Source organism: Bombyx mori, chromosome 2 (genome assembly GCF_030269925.1).
Source record: "Bombyx mori chromosome 2, ASM3026992v2".
NCBI classification, from domain to species: domain Eukaryota; kingdom Metazoa; phylum Arthropoda; class Insecta; order Lepidoptera; family Bombycidae; genus Bombyx; species Bombyx mori.
Window position 1 is genome coordinate 7,290,296 of NC_085108.1, and position 14,850 is coordinate 7,305,145.

At 40.7% G+C, this 14,850-nt stretch overlaps 1 long non-coding RNA gene across 1 annotated transcript in view; it reads right to left on the reverse strand.

Moving 5' to 3' along the window:
• LOC134200611 (uncharacterized) overlaps window positions 1-14,850 on the reverse strand; it is a 41,558-nt gene that overhangs the window by 3,846 nt on the left and 22,862 nt on the right. Inside the window, exon 2 of the long non-coding RNA XR_009975599.1 lies at window positions 12,710-12,743. This is a non-coding gene — a long non-coding RNA (uncharacterized LOC134200611). The remainder of the gene's footprint in view (window positions 1-12,709; window positions 12,744-14,850) is intronic.

The following is a 14,850-nucleotide window of genomic DNA, read 5'->3' on the forward strand; positions in this document are numbered from 1 at the left end:
AAGAATGTTTCAAAATAGGGGTTTAAATGGCTCCTTAACATTCTATAGTAATTCAAAAATATTTTCACTTTCTGTGTAAATGACGTGGATGGTAAAATTTAGCGTTATGCCAAAGTAACTATTCCACGCGGACGGAGTCGCGGGCAAAAGCTAGTCTAGTATAAAGCTGCTTTCAGACTACGCTATAATATAATAGCATATAGCCCATAGCACAACAATATCGCGCACCATACATTGTTATGTACACGTTCAGGCTGTACTGTACTATATATTATTGGTTAAGCATACGCTGCTATACTATATGACATCCGGTAGTAGATTCATTCGCGAAGCAATTGCTCTTGAGTTGTTAGGTCTCCTTCGGAGGCGCTCGGGCAGTTGTTAGCAAATCCCGCCCTTCCTAGCTGAGCCTTTTTTGCTCGCCCACCTGTCCTGGTGAAACTGGAAAGGCCTTCGGGCCACCAGTAATATTTCAATCATAAAAAAAAAAAAATTGGCACTATAGTATAGCGTAGTCTGAAAGCACTTAACCCCTCGAGGTTACATGAATAGGCAGGAAAAAAAATCTGATCTAAGGGCAACAAGAAGACACATTACTTTACCCTATTTACCAATATAACAATTAAAAAAAGAACTGTTAGTAATAACGAAATGAATATGCATTCGTAATTTAAATTCAATTCTTTTCTACTACCATTTGAGTCCCGTGAGCTCACCTACGCGCTCTACGGATCTAGTAAGCCCCTCGATGTTACCTACTAGAATAGACAGAAAAAATCCGATCTAAGGGCCTTTAGCTTAGCCTATTTACCAACATAACAATAAAAAAAAACATGTATGCAATTCACACGTGATAGAAGTGAAACCTTCAAAAACTAAAATACAATTATCTTATGTATATGTATGTAAAATTTTGTCCTTAGTAGACCAAGTACATAATTGCAAATCATCAACTTTTATAGTATGAGCTAACTAACGCCCTCTGTGAATTAAAATCTTAACTTCAAGTATTATCCTAAATTAAAAATAATAACAATAGATTTCATAAACATTATTAATAAACCACCTCATAGATGGCACTGTATTAAAAAAACACTGTAATGCTTCCTATCTCATTTTCTCCCACGTTAAATCTTATAAATGTATGTGTCCGTCTCTTTCTACTGTCGTTTTTTCGTTTCATCGACTTTCAAATCACAACGATGCTAAAGAAGTTTTGCACTTCAATAGTATATATATTTCTGTCTCATTCTTTGCTGGCTTCATCCTACACATTTTTGTATTTGTGTCTCTTACCTGTCGTTTTTTCCGTTGCATCCGGTTTGAAATCACAACGATTCTAAAGAAGTTTTCACTTAAAAAAACTGTTGGTTAATACCCAAACAAATTCGTAATACAAATTTAATTCTTTTCTATTACTACCCACCCCCGCATTAGAAATATACCCTCATATATTCTCGACACGAGAACGTTACACTCCGATCGACAGCCCCGCAAATCTAATCGACCACACATGGATTTACGGTCGCGACGCTGGCGACGTGAAATCGACCAGAGACCCAGGACCATTATTAGTTAATACTCCGTTTTGTTGTTTTTTGTGTGTTTTCTACATACTCTGCACGGAACAGCATTGGTATATGTATTACTTAGTTTTTTCGTAATTTTGTTTTTATGTTTGAGAGATTACTGTTGGCCTGAAGCCTTCCAGTTTTACCAGGGCATGTGGGCGAGCAAAGGCTCAGTCAGGAGGAGTGGGATTAGCTGACAGCTGCCCGAGCGCATCCAAAGGAGACCTAACAACTCAACTAACTGCTTCGCGAGTGAACTACCGGATCGGAATCGCGACCCGCTGAGAGGATCCGGTGAGGAACTCAGTGGACTGATGTTTAGGTTAGGTAGTTTTTCAATTAAATGGGGACGCACGAATTTTGACAACTCATAGCGGCTATCTTGGTAAAGCGTTATCTGTCAAATTTGGCGTGAACACATATTTAGTCTTGATATTTCATCATGGAACGCTATACCCTTGTCCGGTGGTATCATCGGACCCTTATTTTTTCGAAGACGCGCTCACTGTAAATGACGACCGATATCAGACGATGATAACAAGCAAGCTTTTTGTAGCCTAGGTTAGATGGTATGTATCTCACAAACATATTGTTCCAACAGGACGGCGCCACTTGCCATACAGCACGGGAAACATTAAATTTATTGGATGAGAGATTCGAAGATTGCGTCCGCTCGACTACTTTGTGTGGGGCTACGTGAAATCTCTAGTCTATGCAGACAAACCACAGTCTATTGCCGCCCTGAAGGCCAACCATAACTCGTGCTCTTCGTGAAATTGAGTAGATGAGCTCACGGGGCTCAAACCTGGCGAAGTTGCTAACACTGACTCTAGCAAGAGCCGTGCTACGCAGAATCTACCGTAGGATCGGAAACGCGACCCACTGAGAAGACCCGGCGAGGAACTCAATGGGCTGTGTCTGTGGGTTAATTTACTAGCCGAGTCCTTCGTCACAAGCGACGGGTTCGACGAGAACGATGATCGGTGCTTGGGGTACCTAAAAGTACCGTTAGTGGATCGGGAGACTGTTTACCATTCGGTCCGCAGGCTCGGGAATGTAGTTAGAAACGCATTACTACATCGCGTGAAAATCACGACAAAACCTTTTTAAATAATAGGATGAGCATATATAGGTATAAATATATATAGCAGCGAAAGTTTAAAAAATAATCCAATTCAATCTCTTATTCATTTCTTCTAGATAGATAGAGATAGAGAATGATCTGTATCTAATTTCGTTTTAATCGCCAAATCATTTCAGCCGCTCTGAAGTTTTACGCCGACTGACATACAAACAGCAACGCCATTAATTAATATAATAGTTCAACTGTAACAGGTCAACGTGGAATAACACTTACGGTGACATTAAAAGGTTACGAGGGGTCATAAATATCAGCAAATGACCTCTAACGACGGTTATGGGTATTATTAGGGTTATAAAAAAAAGGAAATAACTTATTTTTTGTGTGGAGGAGTGCTCCCTGTCTCCCTGGTGACAAAAGACCAGCGCAATATTATTTGGCTATAGGACGTGGAAGACCTCGCCATCCTGAAGCTATTTCCAGTGGACAATTGCAGCAGTATGTTCCCAACCTATCTTTGTTAGCATACAGGCTCATTTCCAGCTGATGCCGAGTGGCCAGCGTCACTCGTGGATGTCGGGGACACCAGCAGACGAGTCACAGGATAGACCAGGGACTCCCAAACTTATTTTGTCTACTGCCCACTTTGAGAATAAATTATTTTTTAGCGCCCCCATTTTTTCACCTACTTTAAAACCACTATAACAAGAGCTCAGTCGGTGTCCTTCTAGATGAAATAACTAATCGCCTCCCAAGCCTCTACACAACGCCCCTATTTTTTTTGTGTCTCTTACCGCCCCCCCTTAGTCCTGCAGCGCCCAAACGAGGGCGTTATCGCCCACTTTGGGAAAGACTGGGATAGACCATAAGTGTCATATGTCTGAAAGCCCATTGTTGATGAGCGCTTCGATCGCAAGCCGCGGGGATGAGTTTTGCTCCGATAAAAACTGGTATCTAATTGGTGGATTTTTTTTTATTGCTTAGATGAATGGACGAGCTCACAACCCACCTGGTATTAATTAGTTACCGGAGCCCATAGACATCTACAACGTAAATGCGCCACCCATATTGAGATGTAAGCTCTAAGGTCTCAAGTACAGTTACAACGGCTAGCCCGCCCTTCGAACCGAAACGCATTACTGCTTCACGACAGAAACAGGCGGGGCGGTGGTACCTACCCGTGCGGACTCATAAGTCCTACCACCAGTAAATACATCGTCGGAGCTCTCCAATCATTGCCAATACCATGTTTATCTCAATACCAAACTTGTGTTTGGAAGAGACTTCGCAATTATGTCCTCACATTAGACACATTAGTCACCACACAACAGATGTTTGTCTTATTCAATAATATTACCTCGTAAGCCACAGGGCGACAGTCAAATTTCAAAACGCCCAAACAAGGACCGAATAGATATCTATTTGCGTTAATATCCGACACTAGAACTAGCCGCAAGGTGCGCTGACTAATGAGACCGGGTCCGCGGTTCGATTCTGCGCACGTTCTGACAAGGGTTGACGTTTATCGGTCGGTAACGTAATGGCGTATGGCGGCGGTACGCTCAAACTTTGTGTGCGTAATGTTTTGTTAATATGTTCTTCGTTGTTCCCAGAAGTCGGAGATAAGTCTGCGAGTTTTTGGGGAATCAGATACGTGATGCTGGGGCATCAGTGAAGGTTTATTTATTTATTGCATAGATAGGTGGAATAGATTGCTGAGAACCGGACGAGATGGAAACAGCTCACGAGACAGGCAACGGTCAAGTTTCAGGGACACGACCTTCAGCAATGAAGAAAGCGACGAAGAAGAAGAAGGTGGACTAGCTCACAGCCCACGCGGAGCCCGTAAACATCTACAACGGAAATGCCGCCACTAATCTTGAAATATAAGTTCTAAGGTCTCAGTACAACGGCTGCTCCCACTTCAAACCGAAACGCATCACGGCTGAAATAGGCAGGGCGGTGGCACCTACCCGCGCGGACTCACAAGAGGTCCTACCACCAGTAATTAAGCAAATTTAAAAATTTACGGGCTACTCATCATCGAATTTTATTAACTTGAGAACAGGATATGTAAGAAGTATGATCCAGGATCGGCCAGAATGCTCTATATCTTTGTGGAAATTACGACGAATTGAAGATCCTCCACCGATATCGACATCCAGGTGATACTGCTCGATAGACCTACGGTCCGATTTTTTTTTCCTACCTAAGCTGATGGTCTAGGGAGATCGTGTCAACGTCGCCGGGCTAGTAGGTGAGCTCACGGGGCTCACACGTGACGTGCTTTGCAGAATCTACTACCGGATTGGAAACGCGGGTCGATCCGGTGAGAAACTCAGTGGGCTGTGTCTGAGGGTTAATTTACACGCCGAGCCCTTCGTCGCAAGCGACGGGTTCGACAAGAACGATGACCGGTGCTTGAAGTACCTAAAAGCACCGTTAGTGGATCGATCCGAAATGACGTGAATGTAGTTGTTCGGAACTTGTATATAAGCTTATCTTGAAATTATCGTAAGCGAGAATCAGGCATCTGTCAAATGTCTTGTGTTCTATGATAGCTACCGCCACGCTTCCAACATTTATTTCCCATGGTAACCGACGCGAATTTCACACTTCCCCTTATAAATTCTCGACATTTATACTAGTACATACAGTGGTTTTTACGGATGTTCCGTTATAACTACTGAACCGTGCATCCGATCGACTTGAAACTTGGTATCCATGTAGAAAATACATGTACTTAATGGATAGGCGAATATTTATGTGAGTGTTGGACTCCCTAATAATAAAGACAATAAATAATAATGTTAATTTTAAATGCGCAGCGAAGTGGGCGAGTACGGACTAGCCGTACTAAATTGTGTACAAATTAAATATAACTATAATAATATGATCATCACTGTCGATTTCTTCGAATTCTTCTCAGCGCAATTCAAGTCCATTTCTCTGTCACGTATTGAATAATTAGAACGACTAAGCATTTACAAATGAAATACGAAAAGGGTCGTAAAAGCTTTTTTTTTTTTGTACACTCCCGACGCGTAATTATCATAAAAAAAAAAACTGACGCTGAAACATCATTAGAATGTATATTGTATTTAATGGGGACGAAAACCGTAATATTTATCGTTCGTAAATAATTTTGGACGTCACGCCCTAGAGATCGGAGACGAGATATTGCCGCCTGCATCGGTTTATGGAGTGGACGCCAGTGCCGAAGAATAATTTTAAGGGAGCTGGCTTCCCCCTTCCACTGAATACTTTCTTTCTTTTTTTATTTTTTTATTGCTTAGATGGGTGGACGAGCTCACAGCCCACCTGGTGTTAAGTGGTTACTGGAGCCCATAGACATCTACAATGTAGAAGCGCCACCCACCTTGAGATACAAGTTCTATAGTCTCAGTATAGTTACAACGGCTGCCCCACCCTTCAAACCGAAACGCATAACTGCTTCACGGCAGAAATAGGCAGGGGCGGTGGTGCCTATCCGCGTGGACTCACAAGTGGTCCTACCACCAGTAATTACGCAAATTATAATTATGCAGGTTTGATTTTTATTACACGATGTTATTCCTTCACCGTGGAAGTCAATCGTGAACATTTGTTGAGTACGTATTTCATCAGAAAAATTGGTACCCGCCTGCGGGATTCGAGCACCGTTGCATCGCTTCAACACGAATGCACCGGACGTCTTATCCTTTAGGCCACGACGACTTCAATCTTCTTGCTACGTGTTTATCAATACACACACTCACACACACACGCATAATGACATTCTTAAATGATAACACCTAATGATCTCTCAACACTAGTCCGCAGCATCTGTTCACGACTTAACTTAACCTAATCTATCTTAAGAAGGAGGGAGCCTGGAGATCAGTAATACAGGTCTCTGAACCTAGTACAGACTACAGCTCTTTCAAAGGGTTACGAAATAAATTATAAGGTTAATTTCCCTTTGTATTTGTATTATACCTTTAAGAGAGAAACAAATAAATTATTATTATATTAATGACTAGCTGACCCGGCAAACTTCGTAGTGCCTCAATCGATAAATAAAAGACCTCTAAGCTTTTATATAAAATAAACTTAAAACAAACAAAAGGAATCCGTCTGACGGGGGACACATCAAATCAAAAACAAAATTGTTATTTTTATTTAATTCCGAGAATTTTCATATTTATGTACCTTTTAAACCTTCCACAAATAATTCAAGACCAAAATTAGCCAAAATCGGTCCAGCCGTTCTCGAGTTTTAGCGTGACTAACGAACAGCAATTCATTTTTATATGTATAGATTATCGTTGAATGTCAGAGAACCGTTTTATTGGTTATCGTGGTATGGACATGTGATGCGTAGAGAGAAGATGCATGTGACTAGGAGATGTATGGAAATGGTAATGCAAGGTAGAGGGGGAAGAGGTCGACCGAAGAAGACATGTGTGTGAATGACGATATGAGAGAGAGAGGAGTGAGTGTCGAAATGACAGCTGATAGAAGAGAATGGAAGAGAAACATTTGCTGTGCCGACCCCACCTAGTGGGATAAGGTGGAGAAAAAGAAGAGTGTCAGAGAACTCTGCCTATTTCTGCCGTGATGCAGTAATGCGTTTCGGTTTGAAGGGCGGGGCAGCCGTTGTACTGTTAAAAACTGAGACCTTAGAACTTATATCTTTTTTTTTTGTGCCCTTGTAGGCAGACGAGCATACGGCCCACTAGATGGTGAGTGGTTACCGTCGCCCATGGACTTCAGCAATGCCAGGGGCAGAGCCAAGCCGCTGCCTACCGCAAATCTCAAGGTGGGTGGCGGAATTTACGTTGTAGATGTCTATGGGCTCCGGTAACCACTTGACACAGTTGGGCTGTGAGCTCGTCCACCCATCTAAGCAATAAAAAAACAATGCACCCTCAAAACCGGAATACATAACTGTTCTGCAGTATCTCCCTCTTAACTTCTCACAGACACTTAATCTGACTTTACACGTAGGTATCAGACACATAATAAATAATATAACATTCGCATATAATATAAATAAAACACGATGTTCCAAACATCGAATTACCGGTCAGCGCTGCCACACTAACAAACACAATTCCAAACTCAATCAACGGCCGCGCTACCAACATAACGAAAGTAACTGCGAGAATATTCTCTTGAGTGCCCCCTCTCTCCGCGCCCCCCCTCCCTAGACCCCCGCCAGGGCCGATCGTTCATTACGTCCGAAACAAAAGCAGTTACCGTGAGAGTGAATATTTTACATGCCATTCCGTCGCACGGAGATAGCAATTTAGTAATATACATCGCTCTGGGAGTGTTATGATGCCCCTAACGTTAGTTATAAACTATGCATGGGCGGAGTATCGATGCGAGCGTTTTGCGAACAGCGCCATCTGTTATCGGAGCGAGGAATGTTTTTGTTTCAGCTGTTCAACGGTAGGTGGCTCTTTGAACTCATTTATTTGACGTAACGTGGGAAATACCTTTGGAATACCTTACAAAAATATTTGAATAATATGAATTTTTCAAACGTCAACTTTAACAAAGTTTTTTTAGATGAGTCGTCTCACATAAAACCAATACATACATAGCCGCTCAAATTGCAACACGCCTTGATAGCTGTGACACAAGTTCGTTATATTTCAATATCCTTCCTCCGGCGGAATATGGCATCGCTACAGCACGGCAGAAATTTAATTAAGATTACTTCCGCTACTCGACGATAGAGAGCGTTGTGCGGAATCTCATTACTAAATGCAGGGTAGACGCAAAAGACGGAACGCGGCAAACGGATTTTAGAAGGAAGACGAAAAATCATTTTTTTTATTTGCCTCAATTGAAATTAAAATAGTATCTACGTCTATAAAATTGTTTAACTATGTGTGTAAATATTAAAACCGATGTGCGTGTGTACTAGGTCAGTGCTTCTCAATCTTCTTTCGTTCCCATGCCCCTTTATAAAAACTTTTCACTTACGGGTAACTCACGGGGCTCAAGCCGGAGGTGTGCTCACAGTGGCCGTAGCAAGAGCGGTGTTTCGCGGAATCTACTACCGGATCGGAAACGCGACCCACTGAGAAGATCCGGCGAGAAACTCAGTGCTTCAGTAATCACCACTAAACGTCAGATGGACCGTGAAATCGTTCACCCGTTTAAGCAATTTTTTTTTTCTATTTAGCCACGTAGCGATTGCAGAACAAATCACGCGTGGTCTTCCGTCCTCAATTTAGGATACCCTGTTCTATCGGTACCAGAGAGACTGATAAAGATACTTTTATACGTTTTTTTAAAGGATTTTAAAACCTGGTAACTAAGGCCTTTAGGTCAAGTCTTGTTTTAATTTATATTTTTATTTTTATGAAAATTGATAACATGGAGTGACATTAAATGAAATGAGATGAAATATAATCTCAGTAAAATAGTGGACATTTACTGAGATTTTTTTCCGGGGACCGTTTGGAGGATCCCGACAAGTTACTTCTTGGTACGGCTTTGTTTAATTTTCCCACATTTGTGCACTTTCACAGATATATTAAACAGTTAATAAACCACCGTTATTATACATTTAAACCTGAAGAAACACTGAATAGACAAAATAAAACAAATCACACAACTCCGCTCCTCGCGTTCCCGCCAAAAAGTCCTTACATACGTTTAAATATACACACATATATGAGTCGACTATTATCAAAGCCGGCAATGTGACTTTTGGACAATTATTGGTAAATCAGAAAAACGAATTATTGACTTTGTATTCCATTGGCAGTCACAAAACTCTTCTGAACGACATCTTAGATAAATAACAGGTTAAGTATTAACCTTTATTTAATGCAGGTTTTGAACCGTATTCTTTGAAGGAGACGATTATAAATTAAATTAAATTAATTATCTATAAATATTATGTATGTTATATATACACATATTATTATGTTTCAGTAATATCACCTTCACACTACACCTACCAAGCTTCATCTCTGCACTCCCCTAAGGTAGACTGTTAGAGAATGCCTATGGCATTAAGTCCGCCTTTATACTTTATAGTATAAGAAGCTATAAATAAATAAATAAATAAAATTATATTCAAATCAATCTGTATTGACATATCAATAATTTTTTTTTGTCCAAATGCACAGATTGCCACCATTGATAATAGACGACTCATATATAGATAATAAACATGCAGAAAAATGACGGGTTGCGGGAATCGAACCCACGACCCTCGGCTCAATAGTCAGGACCGCTAACTTCTGCACCACAGAGCCTTCAGATTCCGTAAAACAATTACAGCAATACGCGAAACAAGAAAAAAAAGATATTTTAACTAATTACAGCGTCGGATATATGTTAAGCGTCGCCCGAAAAGGGTTGGCGGCTAAATAACGTTCAACTTAAAGGGTCCCGTAATCACAATTAAATAGGTGTACACACGGTGTTGCCACATAATTAGAGATGGCCCGGCTCTGTTTTGCCGCACCTGCTCTGCACTGATTATACAGACCCTTAGGGCGATGCCACGGGGGATGTTCAATTTGTAAATATCAAGTGGTTGTTCATATGTCGATCCCAAGCTCTTTTAATGAATAAAAAATCACATCAACAGTCCTCTGCAGCTCTGTACTGATCCCGAGCTCTTCTCGTACACAAACAGACACAGATCCGACCTACATCTAGCCTCTAGTCCTATACTGCACCACCATACACACAGTCTTCTGCAGCTCTGTACTGATCCCGAGCTCTTCTCGTACACAAACAGACACAGATCCGACCTACATCTAGCCTCTAGTCCTATACTGCACCACTATAGACCCAGTCCTCTGCAGCTCTGTACTGATCCCGAGCTCTTCTCGTACACAAACAGACACAGATCCGACCTACATCTAGCCTCTAGTCCTATACTGCACCACTATAGACCCAGTCCTCTGCAGCTCTGTACTGATCCCGAGCTCTTCTCGTACACAAACAGACACAGATCCGACCTACATCTAGCCTCTAGTCCTATACTGCACCACTATAGACACAGTCCTCTGCAGCTCTGTACTGATCCCGAGCTCTTCTCGTACACAAACAGACACAGATCCGACCTACATCCAGCCTCTAGTCTTATACTGTACCACTATAGACCCAGTCCTCTGCAGCTCTGTACTGATCCAGAGCTCTTCTCGTACACAAGATCCGACCTACATCCAGCCTCTTAGTTCCGTACTCCGTGTGACCGTATCCTAACGAGTCAGTGTTAAATTATTTGTTTAGGCTCGGTTGTGCTCAGCGTTTGTGTATAGTTAAACATTTAAAAGAGTTACTCGGGTGAGGCGTCGCGACCCGGGACATCGGCAAACATATTTGGGGTGCGGTTTCATTTTAACGTCAAACGAATGGTCAAATTCCGGATGAATTTTTTTTTATGTCCTCAATGGGCAGAGGGTTTGACCAACTCTGTAATCAACATGAGCTATAGATTTATGTCAAACTGGGCTGCAGAATTCGCATATTAAAATGAACTAGTGGTCCCGCAGTAGTCAAAATTCGACTATAATTAATTGGAATTGTAAGTTTGTACACTATTATGATTGTATTTTATACTTCTATAATCACAAATTTCGCCAAGACTACACTATAAAAAATATTAATAAAGTCAAACAATATTTAATCTATTCTCAATTTGACCACAGACGTCAAGAACAAAAGTTTGACAATAAATAGTATGCATGCGTGTGTGCGTCAAATACACGGTATGTAGTGTGTGTAATGTTTTCTTTATTGATTTAACGTATCTTTTATGCATTATTAAAAAAAAATATTAGCATTGTGCACTTCTTCTCTATATTCTCTATAAGTGTGGAAAATTTCATACTCCTCCGTCCGCGCAATTTTCGTAAAAAGGGATACAAAGTTTTTGCTTCACGTATTAATATAATATACTAAAGTTTTTACTGGTGGTAGGACCTCTTGTGAGTCCACGCGGGTAGGTACCACCACCCCGCCTATTTCTGCCGTGAAGCAGTAATGCGTTTCGGTTTGAAGGGCGGGGCAGTTGTAACTATATTGAGACTTTAGAACTTATATCTCAAGGTGGGTAGCGCATTTACGCTGTAGATGTCTACGGGCTCTAGTACCCACTTACCAGGTGGGCTGTGAGCTCGTCCACCCATCTAAGCGACTATTTAAAATAACAAATTCTATATTACATTTTCAAATTACCCCTCACGCATCCCGCATCGCCCCTGTTTACGAAACGCATTTTAATTCAATAAAACAACCCCTATACACACTCGTATGGTTCACCCCTTATTGATAAGCAGAGCGCGGTACATTAATACGACTCCGATGTTTCTTATAATATCTTTAGTTGAGAGCTCACGGCTTCCACAATTTCTCTATAAAGTCACACTCTACTAAACTTGCATACGCCCCGTCATGACCTATGCAAGCGTAGTGTTCGCTCACGCGGCCCGCACCAACTTGAAACCCCTTCAAACTATTCAATCCCGTTTTACGGGATAGCCGTCGGGATTCCGTGGTTCGTCAGGAACGCCAACCTTCACGACGACCTGGACCCAGAGTCAATCATTAAGTATCTGCAGTCGGCGTCAATGCGCCATTTCGATAAAGCGGCACGACATAAGAACCCTCATCGCGGCCGCCGGTAACTACATTCCCGATCCTGCGGACCAAATGGTAAACAGTCGACGTCGCCCAAAACACGTCATTTCGTATCCTCCCGGTCCACTAACGGTGCTTTTAGGTACCTCAAGCACCGGTCATCGTTCTCGTCGAACCCGTCGCTTGCGACGAAGGGCTCGGCGAGTAAATTAACCCACAGACACAACCCACTGAGTTTCTTGCCGGATCTTCTCAGTGAGTCGCGTTTCCGATCCGGTGGTAGGTTCTGCGAAGCACGACTTTTGCTAATTGGTATTATATCAACTATACCTCTTTTTAAGCTGGAACTCTTTAGCCTCTAGAATTAAGCAGTTGAGTTCACCTGCATTTAATTCTCCTGGAGTGTAGTCTGGCCGCTTGCACTAATAAGGACGACGTAATTAACTTCAATACGTACTTGAAAAAAATATCCCAGTTGCTTCGTCTTGTACCTGTCAACAAAAAAAAAAAAGTTTATAACATTTTATCTCTATGACATGTCCTGGCGGGAACGCGAACAGCGAACTCGTGTTAATTGATTTTTTATTTATTTTGTTGTTTGCTTCTTCGGGTTCGAACATGTGATAAAAATGGCGTAGCCGTCTAGTCTGCTGGTGGTAGGAAATCTTGTGAGTCCGCGCGGATAGGTACCAACACCCTGCTTATTTCTGCCGTGAAGCAGTAATGCGTTTCGGTTTGAAGGGTGGGGCTTTGCGTTAGCAGTAATGCGTTTCGGTTTGGTAACTATACTGAGACCCTAGAACTTATATCTCAAGGTGGGTGGCGCATTTACGTTGTAGATGTCTATGGGCTCCAGTAACCACTTAACACCAGGTGGTAACGTCCACCCATCAAAGCAATAAAAATAATAATAATTTCTGTGTGAGAGTACAAGTGCGGGTAAATGACACAAAGTCGCTGGACGTGACTCCTCGGTTGCTCCCGAAAAATCCACTAAAAGCTTTCAGTAAATATCCACTTAATCCCAATTGATTATAGTCTCAAACCAATCACTCAATTTCGTATTATTTTTCATACAAACAATTTTTTTAATAACTGAAGATTTTTTAATTCTAGCAACAATGGCTTCACAAGAAGCCAATTGTCATGTTTAAAAAAAAACAGAACAGTTTTATGTATTATTTTTGTTTATGTATTCACTAAAAAGAACATAATAGTATAAACTAACTCAAAACTCTCTTGTCTGGGGCTGAATAAAAAAACAATCTTCATAAGCACAATGCCTATTCTTTTTTTGCTTTACAGAAATGAAAAAAAAAAAGAAGGCGAATGAAAGGTCACTGCACGGTATAAGGAGAACGGTATGACAGTAGTGGAGGGAGACTGAAACATCTTTATGGTGCTTATATATTGCCTAAATTGAAAATCGATGACAATATATTATTTAAGTTCTTATGTTTTTGCGAGACGCGGTCCTAATTAAGACTAATTTACGTTTTAATCTCGCATTTTAACCGTAATTATTTTTATATGAATATCTTTCGAATTTATTGACCAATGTCAATAAATTCTAAATATATTACAGTTTTATTACAGTACTAGCTGACCCGGCAGACTTCGTAGTGCCTCAATCGATAAATAAAATACCCAAACTTTTGTATAAAAAAAAAACATAAAACAAACAAAAGGAATCGGTCCGACGGGGGACACATCAAATGAAGAACAAAATTGTTATTTTATTTAATTCCGAACATTTTCATATTTATCTACCTTTTTAACCTACTCTGGACTTTCGCAAATAATTCAAGATCAAAATTAGCAAAATCGGTGGTTCAGCCGTTCTCGAGTTTTAGCGAGACTAACGAACAGCAATTCATTTTTATATATAGAGACCAGCTGACCCGGCAAACGTTGTTTTGCCATATATAAGATTTCTAGGGAATTTCTAGTGTAGAAAAAAAAACTAACTTATTGTCAGTGTGTAAGGATGTGGTAAATGAGTGATAGAGGCATGTAGCGCTGTGAACGATGAGGGAATATAAAAATAACAAAACCTCATTCAACCACATACCTAGGTAATGCCTCATTATAACAAAAAAAATGACAAAAAATAAAAATAAATGTTAGAGGTGGATAACCCTTATCAGTTAGGGGTATGAAAAATAGATAGTAGCCGATTCTCAGACCTACTGAACATGCATATAAAATTTCATAAAAATCGGTCAAACAGTTTCAGAGGTGTATGGGAACTAACATTGTGACACGAGAATTTTATATAATAGAGATTGTTACAGTTTACAGTTAACAGTTTAGGGTTGTGGCAGCAAGTTTTTGGATTAAATCGATCGGCTCGTTGACTTAGGTTCGATTGCGAGAAGTTTTGTGTGATTTAGACAGTTTAATAGATCACCGATTTAAATCGTTACGCATTTCGTTAATGCAAACATATAATGCTATTATTAAATTACATGAAACGCTAAATTAAAATTATTCTGAAATATGTCGAATTGTAATAAAATTAATGATAAAAAATATATCTACGTGAAGCAAAAACTTTGTATCCCTTTTTACGAAAATTGCGCGGACGGAGGAGTATGA